Below are 21,647 nucleotides of genomic sequence, written 5' to 3' on the forward strand. Positions count from 1 at the left end.
GAAGCCGATTGGCTGCCTCTTCACGAAGGGGGGGGGGGTGGGGGGGGCGCGAACCGGAAACTCGCCACGTGACCCGGAAGCGGCGTCTGTCGGGGTCGGCGCACCTGCGCACTTGCGTCCGTGCCTCCGGGGTGCGTGCGGGCTGTTGCCCCGGCTCTTCCCCGACGGGAGGACGGGATGCTGCGGTGCCCTTTGCTGAGATCGCCGCGCAGGGCGGGGCAGGGCTCGAACCCGAAGAGCCGAGTTCGAACTCGGATAACTCTCGTGCCCTAAGAGGGTGGGACAAGGGAGATGTGACCGCTGGGGATGATGGTGGGAGGGGGAGCTCCTACTCCGGGGAAAACAAGTCAGCTCTTTCGCGGAACTCGTGCGAACGTCCAGTGGGCCTTTTGCAAGTATTTTACCTCCAAGTCTCTGGAATCCGGCCCCTCCTTCCCATCTGCACTACTACAGCCCTAGTCCAGACACCTTTCACCCAATCCTTGCAGAAGTCTCTTCTCTGGGCTTGCCTCGCCCGTCCTCAGTGCTGCGGATCCTATGGGTTACTGCCCGTTTCCTGCTGAAAAGCCCAGACAGCACCTCACCTCCGAGATGAAGTCCCGCTCGCTTCACACGGGGCCGTCCTCTAGGCGCCTGGCTTCCAGTTTAGCCTTGACGACTCGCTCTTCTGCAATGCCCTTCATTTCAAATGGCACCTTTCCTGCGAAACCTGAGTAAAACCCTGTAAGAACTAATCCCTCTTTCACTCACATGCCAGTTGGCCTCTATTTAGCACATCATCTTGATTTTTATTCATTTTGCATCCCCAACCTAGTTCACTCCTTGCCATATAATACATCTGATAAGTATGCGAGTTGACTGATAAGCACTCTTAAAATGATAGATTTGTTAAGAACTGTAATGCTGAGCAGAGTGTCTGGCACGTAAAGGATGTTCTTTTTTTTTTTTTTTTTTTTGTAGTGAGAGAATGGATGAATCATCTAGTCCAATTCATCTCCTAACAGATGAGGAAAGAGGAACCCCACGGGATTGAATGACTTTGCTTGAACAGCCATGGGTTTCCCACCTTGAATGCTCTTATTACCCCAGTCACCTAGACATATTTAGCTAGACAATTGCTCTTGTTGGGCCTTGCCCTTTTTGCAGAGGTTCCCAAACATAGTCGCCAGAAATTCTTAATGGCTTACGGTAAAAAACAATGAAGCTAAATTTAATCAATTTAAAGGAATCCTTTATTAGGGATTATGTTCTTCCTTTTTTGTGTCTTATAATAATGTCTTTATAAAATTAAGGTAGTATGTAATAGAGGTTTAGAGGCATTGGTTTTGCTAAATGCAAAATAAAAATTGATAATGCCTCCCCTGTTAAGCACTACTTCTGCTTGGAAGATTTCTTACCGACCTGCATGATTAATGTATATTGGAATTCAAAAGAAGTGTCCGGCACAAAACACAGGACACAAAACAAAGCTGGCTTTTCGTGGTTCTTTAGGTCCCCTAACCAATTCTCTCCCTGCTTCCGGCCCAGCCGTGTCCCAAAGGCACATACCAAAGCCGCATTTCTCCCTTACTATATAAAATAAAACAGAGCCCATTAGCCTGTTCAAAGATAGCTCCATTATCATGCAATGAAAACTGGCCCTCTGATGCCAAATGCTGCTTTTCTCTTTTTCTGTACAAAACACATATATCCTCAGGATTCCTGAACTAGCCACTTCCAAGCTTATACTCATTGGTTCTTCTAATGTTGGTCTGTGGCTCTGGAGACTTGCTGATGACATTGGCAGTTGCCGGTGTTCCTACCCTACAAAAGGCAGCGGTGGGGGTAGGGAGGGGAAGGAATTATGGGAAAAAGAATTAGCGACTGATTGCAACTCTTACATAATCTTGGCTGCTTATTAATTTAGCAGAAGGAATGGCTTATTAAATTCTAATAGCAACAGCACAACTGCAAACAACCCAGCAATTAACGGCGCAGAGCCCATTATTTTGTTAATATGTTCCTTTCTTTTGGCAAGTGTATGGGAACAAAATTTGTAGAAGCAGATGGTCTTTTTCAGTAAATTATAGGTGGTTTCTTCCCTCGTCTTAATATTAAGTGCTAATTGTGCATTCACCGTGCAAGACAAAAGAAGCACTATTTCCATCTTTGTTAGTAATTAACTGCTTGACTTTGCTTCCCCAAATTTCCAAATTGTGGGCTTTATTACTATATACATGTTTCTTCTCACTGAGTATCTTCTTTATCTGTTATGCCAATAGGACATCTTTTTTAATCCTCTGCTTTGTTATCTGGGAGGCCCTGATTTCTTGGTGTTAATAACGGTACAAAAATTACTTTTTAAGAAAAATTGAAAATCAGATTTTATAATTGTTTCTTAAGTTTAAAAAAAAGTGCTTAGTTTTAATTTATGCTAAATGCAAGAGGTTAGGGTGAAATAGGAGTTCTTCCTTCTAATAATAGGATTTTGAGACTTTATGTAATCTTTTAAATGTTTTCAAAAATAATTTTTAAAAATACTTAAAAAATAATTTTATTATTTCAAAACTAATAACACATCCTGTTAAATATGATGTCACGGCCACATACTTTTTCACCTCTCCCTCTCAAACACCATTAAATGAAAATAAGCAACGTTTAAAACATGTATATCCACAAGGACATGAAGAATAAGAGAGGAGACATTGACATGAAGTTGTCAGCCAGGGTGTCAGGGCATGCTATTGTGCTATTGGCTCTGTAGTGAATGATCCTTACATCGTCATCATTTAAACACAGACAGATGATGTGAGTAAAAATTATATTTATATTGAGAATATGTAGGAGCAGAAGTGAGAGGATGTTAATGCTAAATCCTCATGCCCTAGGAAAGAAGAAAATAGATGACATCTAAAATCAATCAAAAGAGAAAATTATTAGTATATTCTTTAGATACCAGGAAGTAAAGTCCAGAAACAATGCTAAATTTCTTTCTTGGGACAGAGTCTTGAGGTAAGATGTCATCAAGGCTAACATTACGTTTTATTTTAGTGCAGGTCATACTTAGATAATTTTTTTATATTGAAATGAAGTAGACAACCATTCAGTTAGTGCTAACGCTATATTACAGATGCATACAGAGTTCCTAAAGCCAGTCTATATATTACTTAAAAATTATTAAATAAAAATACCTGGCAGTGGAAGTCGGTGCTGAATCAGTGTAGATCACAGTAAGTGTAAAAAAGATGCTTAGAGTCTGTGGATTTGCATCTCCAAAGATAAAGTTATTCCAAGGAGAAAACTGGCCTAAAATAATGAGGATTTGTGAACCAAATCATTTCAAAATAGATAGCACTGTCACTGCCAACGTCCTCAACAATGAGCTAAAGAGAAATATGGAACATATGCTCTTTCTTGAAGCCTGCTTCATAGCTTTGAATAAAATGCAGGAAAATTACTATTCTCCTTGTAATATTAGGTAAGAGCAGTAGTTCTCAAACTGGGGCAATTTTGCCCTTCAGGGGTACGTTTGATAGTGTCTGGAGACATTTTGATTGTCACAACCTGGGGAACATGCTACCGGCATCTGTTGGGTAGAGGCCAGGGATGCTGTTCAACCTGCAGTGTATAGTATAGCCACCCCTACTACAAAGAATTATCTTGCCCAAAATGTCAATAGTTCGAGGCTGAGAAACCCTGGGTTAGTTACTAAAATGGCTAACGTGCAGTAACAGAGATCTTTTATAGACATCTTGAGAAATAGAACAAGCACTATATTCGTATGTTTTTTTGTCTCTCTCTTGGAAGAGTTGGAGGAATTATTCTTAATACTTGGTAGGTAAAATCCTTAACTACTGAAAAGTAAAGACTAGCCACATGTAATAGGTGTTAGTATTCCTTAATTGTAACTAGAATAAACTATCCAAACGGGATTTGTTTTCACAATGACCCCAGAATATTAATGGAAGTTACTTAAAACCCGAATCCTTGAAATGATAGAAAGCTTTCCCCCAACAAAAATTTATTCTTCTGTCCATTCATTTATTTACTCATAAATGTTTATTATGTGTCTACTCCATACTGGGCACTCTGAAGGTAATGGGGATATAAAGATGAATAAGATATTATCTCAGTCCTAAAGCTCTGAAATGGTTTCTCCTGACACAGAATTCTGAGCCTTTTGGAAACAAACCCTGGCTGGTGAGAAGATCAGTTCCTGATCAACATATTATGAACACATTTTCTTTTAGGAAACCCCTCGCGATGCTTTTTAGAACCCTAGATTTCTTGACCCGCATCTTTGAAAAATCTTTGCCTTAATAACCTTCCAGGGCTCTTAGGAATCTTTTTTTCTGTTAATTTTCTACCTAACCCTTAATTCACAGCAATAAAAGAGAGAGATTCGATATGTTTTAAACAAAATGATTTTAAATACTCTTCTTTTGACCTGGTCCTTAAAATGAAATGCGTCAGCAGTAATCATACTCAACTCCAGATCCCTAGACCAGTGGTTCTCAAACGTTGACCTGAGCAAAATTCCCTGGAGGACTTGTTAAAACACAGATTGCTGGATCCCATCCCCGTTTTCTGATTCAGCAGGTCTGAGGTGGGGCCTAAAAATTGTTATTGTCTAACGAGTTCTCAGGTGAGGCTGTTGCAGCCAGGGACCACACTTTGAGAATCATTGCTCTATACCCAAAAAGCTATGATATCTCACCTGGAAAGTTCTCAAAGTCAGCAATTGTGATATCAGTTTCCCAGAAAAGGGATCTAATATACACTTGAGATCTGAATATTTTCTCATTGGTAACCTCATTAAGCCTGATGACATTAGGAGAGTAACAGTGGCAGTTTTATGAACCTGAAGCTATATCTATATGCCCAACTCAGCGTGACATATGATCATTATATGTCCTGCACAAACTAATGTACTATAATATTCTAAGGCTTAGAGAAACCTGAAGATTGCTTATACCATAAAAATCAAATGCTTACTTTATGAATATCACTACTCTAAAAATATTTCCCAACTACTCATGCCAAGTAGGAATTGCATCTGAAATATTTTGTCAGCAACTACAGGCATAGGGTGGAAAGGAGGGAATTGAGGGGGAATAGCTAGAAAGAGACAATAGCCCTGAGTAAGACAGTCCTGTATGTATTAATCAAAATCTACCCTTTCTCTTCCCTAACACACAGCTAGACTCTACTCAGCCTCCCTTGCAGTTAGGCATGCCCATGGAGCCTCTTCTCTCCCTCCCTTCCTCCTCCCTCCTCAACCCTGCTTTTGCCAACTGGATGTTGGCACCCAAGGTGACCCTGGAAGTGATGTGTTGAAGGTGGCCGAGTCTCTGTCAGCCTGGGTTCCTGTCATCTTTCCTACCACTGACTTTAAGTGAATCAGAAATAAATCTGTATTAAGCCACTGATAATTTGGGGTTCATCTGTTACTAGCTGCTGATGTTCCTCTGCTGCAAAGCCACGGGGAGGAGTCAGAAGCCGGAAGTCAACAGAATCTGGAAGAGAAAAGAGAGGATGTTGGCATGTGATGACAGAAAGCAGAGATACAAGCCAAGGAGCCCTGAGGATTGCCGGCTAGCCAGAACACTACCAATCTCGAGAGGAAGCAAGCCTTCTGGCCAACACCTTGATTTGGACTTCTGGCCTCTGAAATGGTAGGTCGATAAATTCTGTTGGTTAAGCCAGCCCATTCTGTGGTGATTGCCATAACAGCCTGGCAAACTAAGACACGTGGGCATTTTAATTGTATGATTTAAAAAATTTTAGGAGTAATGTACATATTTTAATATAACAAATGTATGAAATAATAGACTTTTAAAGGTCATTCCATTCACAAACTTCATTTTACAAATGTAGAGATTAAGTTCCAGAGGAGTACATATTTTAATATAACAAATGTATGAAATAATAGACTTTTAAAGGTCATTCCATTCACAAACTTCATTTTACAAATGTAGAGATTAAGTTCCAGAGGAGTTAAGCAAATCGTTCAAGATCATACAACCTAGTTAGGGGTAAGTGAGGAACTAAGACCCCTATTTTCCGTGTCAAGGCAATGATCTTGCCACCCAGTATACTCTTTTACCCATAAACTACTAGTCTGTTATCTTTAGGCAAAAACCAAATATGAAACAAAAACAATAAACAGAAAAAGTAACACATCAAACACATGCAAAAAAAAAAAAAAAACCCTCAGAACAGAAACTATTCAATTCTGCCTCCTCTTATCTTTCTGTCTGTTATTAAATTATTTGTATCTCCACTAGCAGCCTGAAACTCTTGTCATCTCCAGGAGTGGGATCATGTCTTACTAATCGCTACATCCACATAACTATGACCTGAGCAGAGGACCCAGCTAGCCTGTGCTCAAACTTCTGACCCAGAGAAACTGTGAGATAATAAATGGAAGGTTTTGGTTTGTAAAAAATTATGGTAGCCTACATATAACACAAAATTTCCCATTTTAACCATTTTAAGTATACATTTCAGTGGCATTAATTACATTCACAATGTTACTCTATTACCATAACCACCATCTTTTACCAAGACTTCCACCCCAAACAGAAACTCTGTACCTATTAAGCAAAGTTCCCCAACCTCCCCTCCCCCCAGCCCCTGGTAATCTCCATTCTACTTTCTGTCTCTGAATTTGCTTAGTCTAGATATTTTATATATATATATATATATATATATATATATATATATGTATATATGTGTGTGTGTGTGTGTGTGTGTGTATATATATTATCATATATATATATTTATATATATGTCCTTTTGTGTCCAGTTTATTTCACTTAACATGATGTCTTCAAGGTTCATCTATGTTGTAGCATGTATCAGAACTTCACCCCTTTTATGGCTGCATAATATTCCATCATATGTATAGACCACATTTTATTTATCCATTCATTGGTTGATGTACACTTGAATTGTTTCCACCTTTCAGGTAATGTGAATAATGCTGCTGTGAACATTGGTGTGCAAATATCTGTTTGAGTCCCTGCTTTCAGTTCTTTTGGGTATATACCTAGAAGTAGAATTGCCAGTTCATATGGTAATTCTATGTTTAACTTTCTGAAGAACCGCCAAACTGTTTTCCACAGCAGCTGCACCATTTTGTATTCCTGCCAACTGTATGTTCAGTTTCTCTGCATCCTTGTCAACACTTGTTATTTTCTGTTTTTTTGACAATAGCCATTCTATTGGGTGTGAAGTGGTATCTCATGGTGGTTTTGATGACCATTTCCCTGATGACTAATAATGTTGAGAGTCTTTTTACATGCTTATTGGCCTTTTGTATATCTTCTTTGGAGAAATGGCTATTCAAGTCCTTTCCTCATTTTTAAATTTGGGTTGTTTATCTTTTTGTTGTTGAGTTGTAGCTTGTAGCTATTCTTTATACATTTTGGATATGAAACCCTTATCAGATATATGATTTTTTAATATATTCTCCCATTCAGTAGGTTGTCTTTTCAATTACTCAATAATGTCCTTTAATGCACAAAAGTTTTTAATTTTGATGAAGTCTAGTTCACTGTTTTTCCTTTTGTTGCTCATGCTTTTGGTATTATATCTAAGAAACCATTGCCAAATCCAAGTCCTGAAAATTTTCCCCTATGTTTTCTTCTAACAGTTTTATAGTTTGGGCTCTTATGTTTAAGTCCTTGATCCATTTTGAGTTAGTTTATGTGTATGGTGTAAAGTAGGGATTGGTTGTTGTTTTAAGCCACTAAGTTTTTGATAATTTGTTACACAGCAATAGAAAAAGAATACAAATACCCAGGATGAAACTCAGGAATACTAACTTTGGTGAGGCAGGCAGGGGAAGAGCTTAAAAAGAAGACTGAGGAGAAGAGGTCAAAGATGCAGGAGGAGATCCAGAAGTATGCAGAATCATAAAGCTAAGGGAAGAGATCCTTTTAAGGAGGAAAAAAAAAATTAACTGTGCCAAATATTGTTGAGAATTTAAGTAGGAACAGGAAGTACTCATGGATTCAAAAAAGCCATTGGAGTGTAGTGATGTGTAGAAATACCATTGCAGCATGTGGAGAAAAAGTAGAAAGTCAGAAGTGGAGACAGCTCTTTAAGGAGGTTTGGATTTAAGGAGGAGGAAAAAAAATAGAGAGGTAGCTGAGAGGAAGGTGTAGTATCAGGTAGAGGTACTAGTGTTGCTTAAGGAGAGTGAGGCAAGCTGATGGGAAGGAACCAATAGAGAGGGTTAGGATAAAGATAGGGGGAAAGGAGTAGGTAATCAGTACTCCAAGGATGCTGAGCAGTGAGGAGGTGATGCCAAGCTAAACACAGGTAGAGAGACTTTAAATAAGACAAGGGGCATCTCTTCCATTTTGCACAGAGACCGAATGGGAAGGGAGGAAGAAAGAATGTAGCTAAGCATAGAGTTTGTTAGTAGAGAAAGAACTTCTTCCTAGTTGAAATAGAGAAAAGATTATGTGTTGGATGTGAAGACGGAGGTAGAGGTGTGGATGGGTTGAAAAGTGTGGAGTAAATTTGGAGAACTGGAGAGAAGCCTCTGGAGCAATACAGAAGAATAATGTGGGACTGAGAGTATGGTTGAGATGGAAACTGTGGACTGGATCATTCTATAATTAGTTGCATTGATGGAGAGTTGAAATTTTCCAGATGGTCGAGATGAAAAGACAATGAGGGACTAAAGTGCTGAAGCATGGAATTCAAGGGAAAGCAGGGAAAATGAAAGGAAGGAGTCACAGGGCAGGGGAAGGGAGGTTGTGGATGTTGAAAGAACAGAAAGAGAGAAAGTAATGAGGCTGAGGAATAGGAAGAGGAAGACCTTGTACGTTATAATTAATTAGAGCAACTGAAGGGGACATCTGGAAATATAGAAGTTGTGTTCTCAGAAAGAGATGCAAATGTTTCAGATGTCGATGGAAGACAACAGTAAGGACTAGGGGGCAAAGTGGAAAGGAGGTCAAGATCACTGGAGAAGAGAAGATCAAGGAAGGATCTTGCTGCAGTGTTGAGTGGGGAGTCATCTGTGTAGATGTCAAAGTCATTTGGGATGGTAGCAGGACCTAGTGATCCAGTTGCTAAACAGGAGGAGTGGTATATGATGGCAACAGGAGGGATGGGTGTGATTTGGGGGGATAACAGCTTTATTGATATGTAATTCGCATACCACACAACTCATCATTTATAGTGTACAATAGAATGGCTTTAGTATATTCTCAGACTTGTGCAACTATCACCACAATCGATTTTAGAACATTTTTATCACCCTAAAAAGAAACCTCACACCCCTTAGCCAACCCCCCCCCCCCCAATCTCCCATGGATCCTACAGTATTTGGTCCTTCGTGACTGGCTTCTTTCATTAACATGATGTTTTCAGGGTTCATCTATGTTATAGCATGTATCAAGACTTCATTTTATATCATTGTGCCTAAGAGTCTCCTCCTGAATGCCTCCTTGTTGCTCAGATGTGGCCCTCTCTCTCTAGCTAAGCCAGCTTGGCAGGTGAAATCACTGCCCTCCCTGCTACGTGGGATCTGACACCCAGGGGAGTAAATCTCCCTGGCAACGTGCAATATAACTCCCGGGGAGGAATCTAGACCTGGCATCATGGGATGGAGAACATCTTCTTGACCAAAAGGGGGATGTGAAAGGAAATGAAATAAGCTTCAGTGGCAGAGAGATTCCAAAAGGAGTCGAGAGGTCACTCTGGTGGGCACTCTTACGCACAATATAGACAACCCTTTTTAGGTTCTAGTGAATTGGGGTAGCTAGCAGTAAATACCTGAAACTATCAAACTACAACCCAGAACCCATGAATCTTGAAGACAATTGTATAAAATGTAGCTTATGAGGGGGTGACAATGTGATTGGGAAAGCCATATGGACCACATTCCTCTTTGTCCAGTGTATGGATGGATGAGTAGAAAAATGGGGGCAAAAAAAAAAAAAAGCACCCAGTGTTCTTTTTTACTTTAATTGTTCTTTTTCACTTTAATTTTTATTCTTATTATTTTTGTGTGTGCGGTAATGAAAATGTTCAAAAATTAATTTTGGTGATGAACTCACAACTATATAATGGTACTGTGAACAATTGAATGTATGCTTTGTATGACTGCATGGTATGTGACTATATCTCAATAAAATTGAATTTAAAAAAAAAGACTTCATTTTAGAGCATGATTTTAATGGATGGCACAAACCTCGAAGGAGTTTGTGGGATGATGCAAGGCCAAACATTTTCCTTGGAAATGAAGTGAGCTTTGGCTGTTAACATTCAGCTCTGAAATTGTCATAGATACCTCTTTCTCTTGAGAATATCTAAAGTAAGTCAATATTAAATGCTAATGCTTGCTTCTTCCTCCCTGCCCCCAGCAATAAATATAACTGGAAGCCCTGCCTAATTACAAAACTGAATGAGTCACTGTTGCTTCCTGTTAACTACTTGCCCAAGAAACACATTCATCTTGTAGAGAAGATAATGAGCAAAACTGGCAATGTCCTAATAAGCTCTAAATTAAGCATGTATAATATTGAACAAAATATGAGAATCAGCAAAAAGTTTTTTTCTACTTATTGATCATTAGTGTTAATGAGAACAGCAGCAAGTGGCTTTGTTCCTGTTCACTTAGAGAGTATAAAAATAAGGTAAGCAAGCAATTAGGAAGGTTAATGTGAGGATTCAGTTTTGAACCTGATAATGGAATAATTTATTGGAATAATCTGTTGACCTTGGAAGCCCTCGATGGCTTCATCGTCTCTGGTTTTTGGCTAATTTCCAACCACGATGGTAATAGGAACTGTGGAAATGGAATCAGGGCCCACTAAAAGCAATAAAAGCAAATAACTACATCTACCTCCAGAAAATGTCAATTAGAAACAAGCATAACGGCCTGTTGTTGATGTGAAGGGACTAGAGCTCCTTATTAATAATAATAGTGGAGGAGATTGTCCAAGAGACTAAATTGGCTGGTGAGAGGGGCTGAGAATTTCTGAGGAACTCAGATTATAAAAGACATAAAAACCTAGGAGGAGGGAATAGTAATCAGAGAGCAGCTTAAGAAAAGGAAGACTAGCTAGAAAGAACTGAGACTTGCTGAAGGGTATTTGAATTTGAAGGTTCAGTTTCAATATTGTGCTGCAATTTATTTCATTTGCCCCATGTCCCTCACTCCTTCTAAAAACAGTAGCCCCACCCTTTGGGAAACTCTTCTCTCCCCCTGCTACCATCACTACCATTCCAACAATGCAAACTAAATGAATTCAAGTCTTCAGGTCTGGCCAAATGATATCTGAGGATATGAAAACAGTTTCAAATGAGATCCTGAAAATATCATCTGCAGTCTATGGGAAGTAGAAGTGGTTCCTGAAAACGAGAAGGGCAAATGTCTTGATTTTCAAAAATGGGAGAAAGGTAGATAATGCACATGTTGAAGCAGGATTTCAATGTTGATTTTCTATTCAGAATAGCAAATGGGTGGTGTGTGAACTCCCAGAGAGAGAAGAGGTGATTCTTAAAGAAACCAGCATGAGCTTATTAAGAAAATACAGCATGACAGACAGGCCTTGGTTTCTTTTGTGATACGTGTATTAAACTAGTAGATCAAAGGAATCCTGTGGACTTAGTTTCCATATTTCTGCAAGGCAATTTTCAAAGTCTTTCATGGCGTGAAAAAGATGGAGAAATTGTGGAAAATTTCTTGTGGAAAAGATGGAGAAATTGATGGATGGTGAGATAATTTATTGACTTAACTACTCTTATCTTAAGAATGCTGATTACTGGATCTGTCTGTCAAGCCTGGCAAATTCTGTCAAAGGTCTGTATCTAGTGAAACTGTTTTCTTAGCACAGTCCTTTCCAACACTTCTTTATGTTACCTGGATACAAACAGAGAGGACCTGGGTATCAAATGTATGGAGAACAAGGATCTGGAGGGAGTGTGAGTAAATCAGATTACAGAGCGGGATCCAAAATGGCACTGGCCCACAGGGATGATGTATTGGGCACCTAGGGTCTTTGGGAATAAGGTTAAATGCATAAATAGATGCATAAATGGCATGTCTATTAAAATGAAATTTAAATAGGACAAGTTTTAAAGTTCTATTTTTGGAACCAAAGTTAAAGGTGTAGGGTGTACTGTTTAAATAGAAGCTTGTGGAAAAAAGCCTTGGGGATTTTAGTGGCCTGAAGCCAGTAAGAGTCAAGAGCCTGAAGAGGCTGCAAAACAAAGAGAAGGAAAAACAAACAAACAAACAAACAAAAAACCCAAAGGAGTCTTGGGCTGTTTAAATATAGTATTCTGACTGTTTTATGCTTTGATAATCAATCTTACCATACTTTGATTTATTATGTACAATTCTGGGAAACATATTTCATGAGAGATACAGACCAACTAGAGCTCCTTTGTGGGAGTCATTTCATATAGTGCTATAAATCATGGCATATGAGCAACAGCCAAAATAAATAAGGACCATGAGCTCAGGTACTGTGGAAGATTGAATTGTGTACCCCACTTTGGACATGTTCTTGATCTTGATCCACATTCTGGTGGGTGTGGAGCCATTGTAAAAAGGAGCTCTTGAAGATGCTGTTTTAGTTAAGGTGTGGCCTAACTGATTGAGGATGGGCCTTAATCCAGATTACTGGAGTCTTTTATAAACAGAAGAAATTGAGACATAGAAAGAGAAAGCCATGGGGAGGAGCTGGAAGCCAGAAATTGCCAGAAGCCAGAAGTCAGTGAGTCCAGAAAAGAAGGGAGAAGAAATCGCTATGTGATGGGAAAGCCAAGGAACCCCAAGGATTGCCAGTCAGCCAGAATGCTACAACCCTCATGAGGAAGCAAACCTTCTAGGCAATGCCTTGATTTGGATTTCTGGCCTCTGAAACCATGAGCCAATAAATTCCTGTTGTTTAGGCCAACCCATTGTGTGGTATTTGTCATATCAGCTCAGGAAAATGAAGACAGTCACTAAAATATTTAGGGACAAAAGGATGGCTCTCTTGCAGTATTTAAAGAGCTGGTATATAAGACAGACTTCTGTTTAGTTTCAAGAGGAAAACAAAGATCAGTGAATGAAAGTTATAGGGAGCTAGCTTTCAGATAAAATATAAGCAAGTACTATGCAATAATTAGGAGTTTGGGATCAAAGTAGGTGAGCTCCCAGATACAGGAGATGTTCAAGCAAATGGCACGGGGGAGGGAATTCCTCTCCTAGATGAAGGACTGGACAGTGAGGACTGTAAGGGGTTTTTCAGTTCAGGAATCCCTAAGAAGCCCACTTCAAGTTTGCTGTTGGGGGATTTGTGTGTGTGCATTTGTTTTGGGTGCTGTTTCTCTCTATCTTAAATGGAAGTGACGTGTTCTGTGAGTTAGATGTCAGAAGGATAGAAATAGTGCAGCACAAATGGGATAGAAGGTCAGGGTCTAGAATTTCCCTTGGATCTCATCCACATCGCCTAACACAAAAGGGCATTTCAGCTCTTGAATCTTCTGGGCGTTTCCCTTGAAGATGCTTTCTCATTTTACGCCTCATTTATATTCATGTCTAACCTTGAATTGAGGTGGTTCTTTTTTCTTTTTAAATAAAAATTTTTCCTTCAGCTGCTTTCTTTTTGCTTGTAGACAGCTCCTGATTTAAGAGTGACAAATCATGCCTTTTCTCAGCTACCAAAGAAACTTATATCTCCTCACTGTGATTTCCATCACTGCAAATCCACATTAAACAAAAACACTTTCCTAATTCTCATTTTGTCCTTCCTCTGAGAAGATTTTGTTTTGGAATGTGCTTGGTGCTTGCCACAGAAACCGGGAAGAGCTTTTCAGGGCATCATACAAAATAGTATGCCCTTCAAGTCTGGCTCACCCAAGTTTTTAATCCTGGCTCTTTGCATATCTTAGGCTGGTTCTTAATCTCTCAGAGCCTCAGTTTCCTCATCTGTTAAATGAGATTAGTAATATATATTTCAGAGGGTTACTTTGCAATAAGATACGGTATGCCAAGGATCTGTCATGATGCTTGGTATGTAATAGGTAAACAATGAAATGTGAATATTATTACTAATTCCCCGCCCAGTAACTTTCCAACAAGTCTCAGCTCTTCTTAAAGTAACAGATCAAATTTAATTTCTCAACACTATGAAATTTGTATTTAAAATATTTAGTGCCAGTTTTCCATTTCTTTCCCTAATCCAACTATTTAACTATAGCTAAGATGTCCCATAGTCATAATCAATAGATTTGTTAAAAAAAAAATTGGCATGATGGTAACCAAACATGGCATGTTTATCATTAGCCTAGACTTCTACTACCTGTCCTCTGTCTAGGTCTGAAGCTATAGGAATACCCTTGCCCACAGAAAAGCAATTGAATCTTCCTACCTCCAGAGCCTGCCCTGACCAAGCCGGAGGCACTGCCTGTGTCCTTCCTCCACTTTGCAGAAATTGGCCTCATCTGTTTGATTTGAAGTCTTGCGTCTGGAGCACAGTGAACAGTACACTTGGCTTAATGAATCATTAGCGGAACAGAGAAAAGAACAGATTCAATTACATGCTGGGCTGGTTAACCAGCCTTTTCCTGAACACTGCCCTGCTCCAACCTACGCTGAGACAGAGAGGCTTTTGAATAGCAACGACTCCCTCACCAGTAATTCCTCTATTGAAGCTAAGGCCCGTATTCTACATTCGTGATTGATTTTAATCTGATGTAGCAGCTTTCTGAAGTACTGTGGCCATCTGCAAGCAGGAATAATGAGAGCTTGGTACCAAAAGCATAGCTGCTGTGCTCCCTGCCTCGGTTTCCCCCTTTCTGCTTTCTTGAGCCTGTGCTCCATTACCTGCAGGAGTCAAACTCTGTGTGGCAACCCTTCAGGGCAGCCTCTGGGGGTTTGCTTAGCAAGCAATAAGCCCAAAGAGGTAAGGGGAAAGCAAGTGGGGGGCAGGCAGTAAACAGATAAACATGTCAGGTGACGATAAATGCCACCCTTCTCTCCTCTGCATCCCAGGCTTCAGCCTCAGAATATTGGTGTTCCCCGAACAAGCTATGTCCTCTCACCCCTCACCTCAGTGACTTTGAACACCTGTGGAAGCCTTTCTCGGCCTTCAGAAAATCTCAGCCCTTTTCACCTCTTCTGTGAAGCCTCCTTGATTTCCCACAGACATGGTCTCTCACATCCCCTGTTGTTGTCTCTTCTCTACCTCCTGCTAGTCTGAGGCTCCTTTGGAGCAGGGACTGTGTCTTTTCATTTTCTGCATCCCCGAGACCTAACGCGGTGCCCGGCATATAAAGATTGCTCAATAACTCTTGCTTGATTGAGTGAATGGGTAAGGGGAGAGTGGAAACCCAATCTTGATTTATTACAGAAATAACTACTGAGCACCTGTGACATGCTGGGGGAACCAGACAATCCAAAAATAACCTCATAAATATGTCAGGGAGGGAGAAGTGCCAAGCAGTAAGGACCAAGGAGTGAGAGTGAGAGATGCACAACAAGCAGATGATAAATAGCCAGAGAGAGACATGGCAGAGAGGGGCAGCTGGGGCTGCTGTTTTCAATAGACCGGTCAGAGACGGCCCCTCTGGCAAAGAGCGATTTAAGTAACAATCTGAAGAAAGTGAGGGAATGAGCCAGGTAGAATCTGGGGGATGAACCTTCCAGGCAGAGGGAACAGAGAGTGCCAAATCTTAGAGCTTGTGGGGAGGAAGTGAGGCATGTTTGATGTTAGAAACAGGAAGGAGGCTAGCATGACTGTAGCAGAGTAACAGAAAGGGCAGTGGTAGGAGATGAGATCAGAAAAAAATGAGGTAAAAAAACCAGTAGAAAGCTGCAGCAACTATTGGCTTTAAGTACTGGGGTTTGGGCCCAGGTGAATATGAAAAACAGTCAACGAAAACCTACTAATGAGACCCTGAATGTCTATGGTTGGAAAGTAGGAGAAACACCCGAGGAATGGAAGGGGGTCCGAATTGTGAAAAAGAAGACAGAGCCCAAAATAACCATCTAGGGCACTTGATATTAATTCCAGGTAGTGGGTTAAAATATTCCCAGAATGATTTACAAGCACCCACTCGGGCAATTAGTGAGCTGCAGGAGCCAGGATGGTACGGTCACAAAGAACATCGTGTCAGGCCATCAGATTCCCTCTTACTTGTACCTTCAATAACGATGTTAGACTGGGTAATCAAAGTAATGTGGTACAAATAGCGTCCATTTCTGCAAGGCATTTGACAAGATGAGCCAACACACTCTGTTAGATGGCTTTGTTCTCTTTTTTTTTTCCCCTTCATCATTTCTCTTATTTTTTATTGTGCTAAAATACACATAACAAAATTTACCATTTTAACCATTTTAAAGTGAATGAGTCAATGGTATTTAGTATAGCCACAATGTGCAACCACCATCTCTATCTAGTTTCAAAACATTTTCTTTTCTTTTTTTTGTCTTTTATTATTTTTTATCTTCATTTTATTGAGATATATTCACATACCACGCAGTCATACAAAACAAATCGTACATTCGATTGTTCACAGTACCGTTACATAGTTGTACATTCATCACCTAAATCAATCCCTGACACCTTCATTAGCATACACACAAAAATAACAGGAATAATAATTAAAGTGAAAAAGAGCAATTGAAGTAAAAAAGACACTGGGTAACTTGTCTGTTTGTTTCCTTCCCCTATTTTTCTACTCATCCATCCATAAACTAGACAAAGGGGAGTGTGGTCCTTATGGCTTTCCCAGTCCCATCATCACCCCTCATAAGCTACATTTTTATACAGTTGTCTTCGAGATTCATGGGTTCTGGGTTGTAGTTTGATAGTTTCAGGTATCCACCACCAGCTACCCCAATTCTTTAGAACCTAAAAAGGGTTGTCTAAAGTGTGCATAAGAGTGCCCACCAGAGTGACCTCTCGGCTCCTTGTGGAATCTCTCTGCCACTGAAGCTTATTTCATTTCCTTTCACATCCCCCTTTTGGTCAAGATGATGTTCTCCGTTCCACGATGCCAGGTCTACATTCCTCCCCGGGAGTCATATTCCACGTTGCCAAGGAGATTCACTCCCCTGGGGGGAAGGTAGTGATTTCACCTTTCAAGTTGGCTTAGCTAGAGAGAGAGGGCCACATCTGAGCAACAAAGAGGCATTCGGGAGGAGGCTCTTAGGCACAATTATAGGGAGGCCTAGCCTCTCATTTGCAGCAACAGTCTTCCCAAGGGCAAATCCTGTGGTAGAGGGCTCAATCCATCAAACCACCAGTCGTCTATGTCTGTGGTCCAACTATACAATTCCATGGTGTTAATTGCATTCACAATGTTGTGCCACCTTCACCACCATCCATTACCAAAGCTTTTCCAGCACCCAAACAGAAACTCAGTACCCTTTAAGCATTAACTCCCCATTCCCCTGCCCCCAGCCCCTGGTAACATGTAATCTACTTTCTGTCTCTGTGAATTTACCTATTCTAGGTATTTCCTATCCAGCTTGCATTCTTGATTCCTCCGAGATCCCTTCAAGGACACTCGGCACAGAGTGAGGACTTTGCTGGATGGGAGGAGCTCTCACCCTCCTCTTCTCTTCGGGTCTTTCTACTCTCTTAGCCCCTTCCAATCATATCAGAGACCCTGGCTACCCGCTTGCCTACACCAGATAGAAGAAACAGACATGAAACAACCCTGGCACATTCTCCTTGTTTGCCACAAGGCTGGTGATACTGAAGGTGAATTTGTCATGAGTTTCTGGGTCTGGGCCTTCTGACCTGCCTGAGGTCCATTCTTGCAGTCCCAGAATGAAGGGCAGGACCAACAAACTGAGTCTTGGAGAAGCAAGAGCCAGGATTCTTGGGCAGCTCAGGGACAAGATAGGGATCCCCTGACCACAAGAATCTGCCTCCTTCCCCTGTCTCTGCATCTCTCTTTAGCTTAGTGTCATTTGCTCAGACCTGCCTTTTCCAGGAGGTGGAAACTCTGGTTACAAGCAGCTCAAGGGCTCATATCCTCCCAGCATTAATACCTGAAAAGGAAGGTTCCCTTCCCTTAGGATGGAATTACAAATGTCCAGGAATGGGTTCCAAACATGCCAGCTGGGGTTATGAACCCTCTCCTATGAAGGGGAGGGGAGGTTAGGGAGGGGGTATCATGATTAGCAGCCCCCATTAAAGCCACATAGTTGGAGCAGTGAAGAAGGAGTCCTCCAAAAAAAAAAGAGTGAACTGCTCTCAGAAGGTGGAGGTGGTGGGCACATAAAATAAGTAGATCCCACCACAGCAGGAAGTAGGAAACCTTCAAAATCCAAATGACCTTCACCATTGAACCTGTTCGGGAAGAGGTGTCATACCAGGAGCCTATTTCTTAAAAAATGGTGGCCAACAGATTTGTCTTTCTAATCATGTTCAGTTATGACAAATATTACCCTGTTCCTGCCCCTTCAAGAAATCAGTTAAGAATGGAGGGCGATTGTATAATTCCATTTCCATGAAGTGTTCAGAACAGGCAAATCCATAGAGACAGAAAGCAGATTCATGGTTGCCAGGGGCTGGGGAATGGAGAAGCTTGGGTGATAGCTAAAGGGTATGGAGTTTCTTTCTTTTTTTTTTTTTTACTTTTTTATGCAATTTTATTGAGATATATTCACATACCAGATAATCATCCAAAGTGTATAATCAATGGTTCACTGTATCATCATATAATTGTGCATTCATCGCCACAATTTTTGAACATTTTCATTACTCCAAAAAAATAGGAAGAAAAAGAACATCCAAAACATCCAATACCCCTTATCCCCCCATTATTTATTCATTTTTTGTCTTTATTTTCTTACTCTTCTGTCTATACACTGGATAAAGGTCGGTTGCAAGGTTTTCACAATTACATAGTCACACTATAAAAGCTATATAGTTATACAATCAGCTTCAAGAATCAAGGATACTGGATTACAGTTCAACAGTTTCAGGTATTTCCTTCTAGCTATTCTAATACACTAAAAGCTAAAAGGGGATATCTATATAATGCATAAGAATAACATCCAGAATGACCTCTTGTCTCTATTTGAAATCTCTCAGCCACTGAAACTTTATGTTGTTCCATTTATCTTCCCCCTTTTGGTCCAAGAAGGCTTTCTCATTCTCATGATGCCAGGGTCAGGCTCATCACTGGGAGTCATGTCCCATAATGCCAGGGAGATTTACACCCCTGGGAGTCATGTCCCATGTAGGGGGGAGGGCATTGAGTTTACCTGAGTTTACCTGCATAGTAGGCTTAAAGAGAGAGGCCACATCTAAGCAACAAAAGAGGTTCTCTGAAAAATTATAGGTAAACTAATAAATAGGCTTAGCTTTTCCTTTGCAGGAATAGGTTTCATAAAGGCAATCCCCAAGACTGAGGGCTTGTCCTATTAAATTGGAAGTCCCCAGTGCTTGGGAAAATATCAGAAATTCCCCAGGTGACGAAGTTGAATGTTTCCACATTTCCCCCTAGTCCCTCAAATGGGCCTTGCAAATACTTTTTTTTAAATTAAATTCAGTTTTATTGAGATATACTCATATACCATACAATCATCCATGGTGTACAATCAACTGTTCACAGTACCATCATATAATTATGCATTCATCACCGGTATGGAGTTTCTTTTTGAGGAGATGAAAATGTCCTAAAATTGATGATGGTGGTGGTTGCACAACTTCTTAAATACACTGAAAACCATTGAATTGTACACTTTAAATGTGTGAATTGTATGCTATATAGACTATATCTCAAGAAAGATTGTTTTAAAAAAATAATGGTTTCCTTGAAGAGAACCTCAGAAACTGGCAAAATAAGAACAGCAAGCAGACACCTCATCAGCAAACAAACACAACAGAAGCTAGTGGGTGGGGACCGGGTCATTATTTAACTCAGAGCAGTTCCAAGCTTGGGCCCCTAACTGGCAGCAGCATCTCCTGGGAGCTTGTTAGAAATGCAAATTCTTGGGCCCTATCCCAAACAACCAAATCAGAATCTACAGGGTTAAACATTTGAGCAGCACTAGTTTAATTCATCGTTCCTTTTAATAAACACCCCCTTCCCTAACAGTGTACAGGGTGCTGTCCGGCAGAACTTTTCGAGCTGTAGGTCAAACATGATGTAAAAGCAACAAGAACGTATTTTTTTCAATGTTGCTTGCACAAAAGAACCTTAATTCTCAACATGGCAGATGACGATGCCAACCTAGCTGGGATTTTAAAAAACCAGTGGTTGCTTATAGTGAAGGTACTTATTTGCTGGAAGCTGCTGAAGCAGTTAACTAGACTGATATGCCTTGAAGCTGCAAGTATTTCTTACGCGACAGGCTGGAAAGATACCTCGATCATTTTTCTCCAGTGAAGATGCGTAAATTGGTGTGAATGCAATGAAAACCGAGATGCAGGTGGAAATTCAGAGATGGTTTTGTCATCTTGAAAGCCAATTACTTGCTCCAATGCCACATTTCCAGATCCAAGGTCTGAGGACAAATTTATTGCCTGTGATCATGTGAAGCATTCTAAGTGCCACACACATATTAGAAATAGAAAGAGCAAGGAAAATAATCTTAAGGCTGCTTCTGGAAATATTCAGAAGTTACCTTCTCTAAGCTGTACACAAAGTTCATTTTGGCGAGACTGCTTCAGGGAAATTACACTGTCACCATCGACCAAACCTTCGACTCCAGGAGGTAAACCTTGTCCTAGTCAGTTATGCTTAGGAAGGAAACTTCATTACTTGGTGGCAACATCACCAGCCCGAGAACCTCTGTTGGCAGTGCTTGCCAAAAACATTCTGCCCCTTCTCTGACTTCAACTGAAAGCAAATGTCCATTTGGTACAAAATTGCAAGCCTGTGGTGCAATGGTTGAAAGAGCAGCCCAACAGCTGCTCCAGCACAGATGTTTCCGTAGCTGCAGTAAAATGTCACACTTTCACATATGACTGCCGTAATTTTTAATAATGAAATTATATTTTAAAATAAAATTTTAGGTATATTCTCATATCTGCAATAGTCTAGGATAGGTGCTTTGGTTTTGGCCTTGACTTAGACTATTGGGTGTTTGACTAGAATGTGTATTTTCTACACCCCTGGTTTAGAATGTGCAAAACTTAAATTAATATCAGATATCTTTGTTCTTAAAACAATTGCTTTGCCCCTTCTGCAACTCGGTATCAGCTTCTGTCTTTATCTCTGGCTCGTTCCTCTCAAGAGCCAAACACAAATTTCTTCCATTTTGTTAGGGGAACAATTTGGCCTTCACCCCCAAACTCAGCTAGGGCCTTTCTTTGCATATCTAAGTCCTGAGCTGAGACTTCTAAGTGACCCCTTGCGAAGGCTCATTATATTAAGTACTTAAACCTAGAGCAATGCCCTCCCCAGACTCTTACAGAGACAAGAACATATACTAGCGGATGTGCATATATATATATATACACATACATACACACATATAAAATGTAATATATGTATACTATGCATAATACATATGTTAACAATAGAACATAGTCGTTATTAACCGTTAAACTAAAAGTATTCCAAAATAAAAAGGCTATTTAAAAAATGGATATGAGAATAGTATGTTGGAGAAATAAAACAATCCTGGGAACAAAAAGATCCTCTGTACCAAAATAGAAGAGGGAGAAAACAAGATTTAGTATTGA

At 40.3% G+C, this 21,647-nt stretch overlaps 1 long non-coding RNA gene across 1 annotated transcript; it reads left to right on the plus strand.

Annotated features, from left to right (window-relative positions):
* Positions 1-132: 132 nt before the first annotated feature.
* On the plus strand, positions 133-6,636 carry LOC119523160. Its single transcript, XR_005214602.1, has 3 exons — positions 133-723; positions 5,434-5,820; positions 5,922-6,636. It is a non-coding gene; the product is annotated as an uncharacterized LOC119523160 (long non-coding RNA).
* The last annotated feature ends 15,011 nt before the right edge of the window (positions 6,637-21,647 follow it).

Source organism: Choloepus didactylus, chromosome X, assembly GCF_015220235.1.
Source record: "Choloepus didactylus isolate mChoDid1 chromosome X, mChoDid1.pri, whole genome shotgun sequence".
NCBI lineage: Eukaryota > Metazoa > Chordata > Mammalia > Pilosa > Megalonychidae > Choloepus > Choloepus didactylus.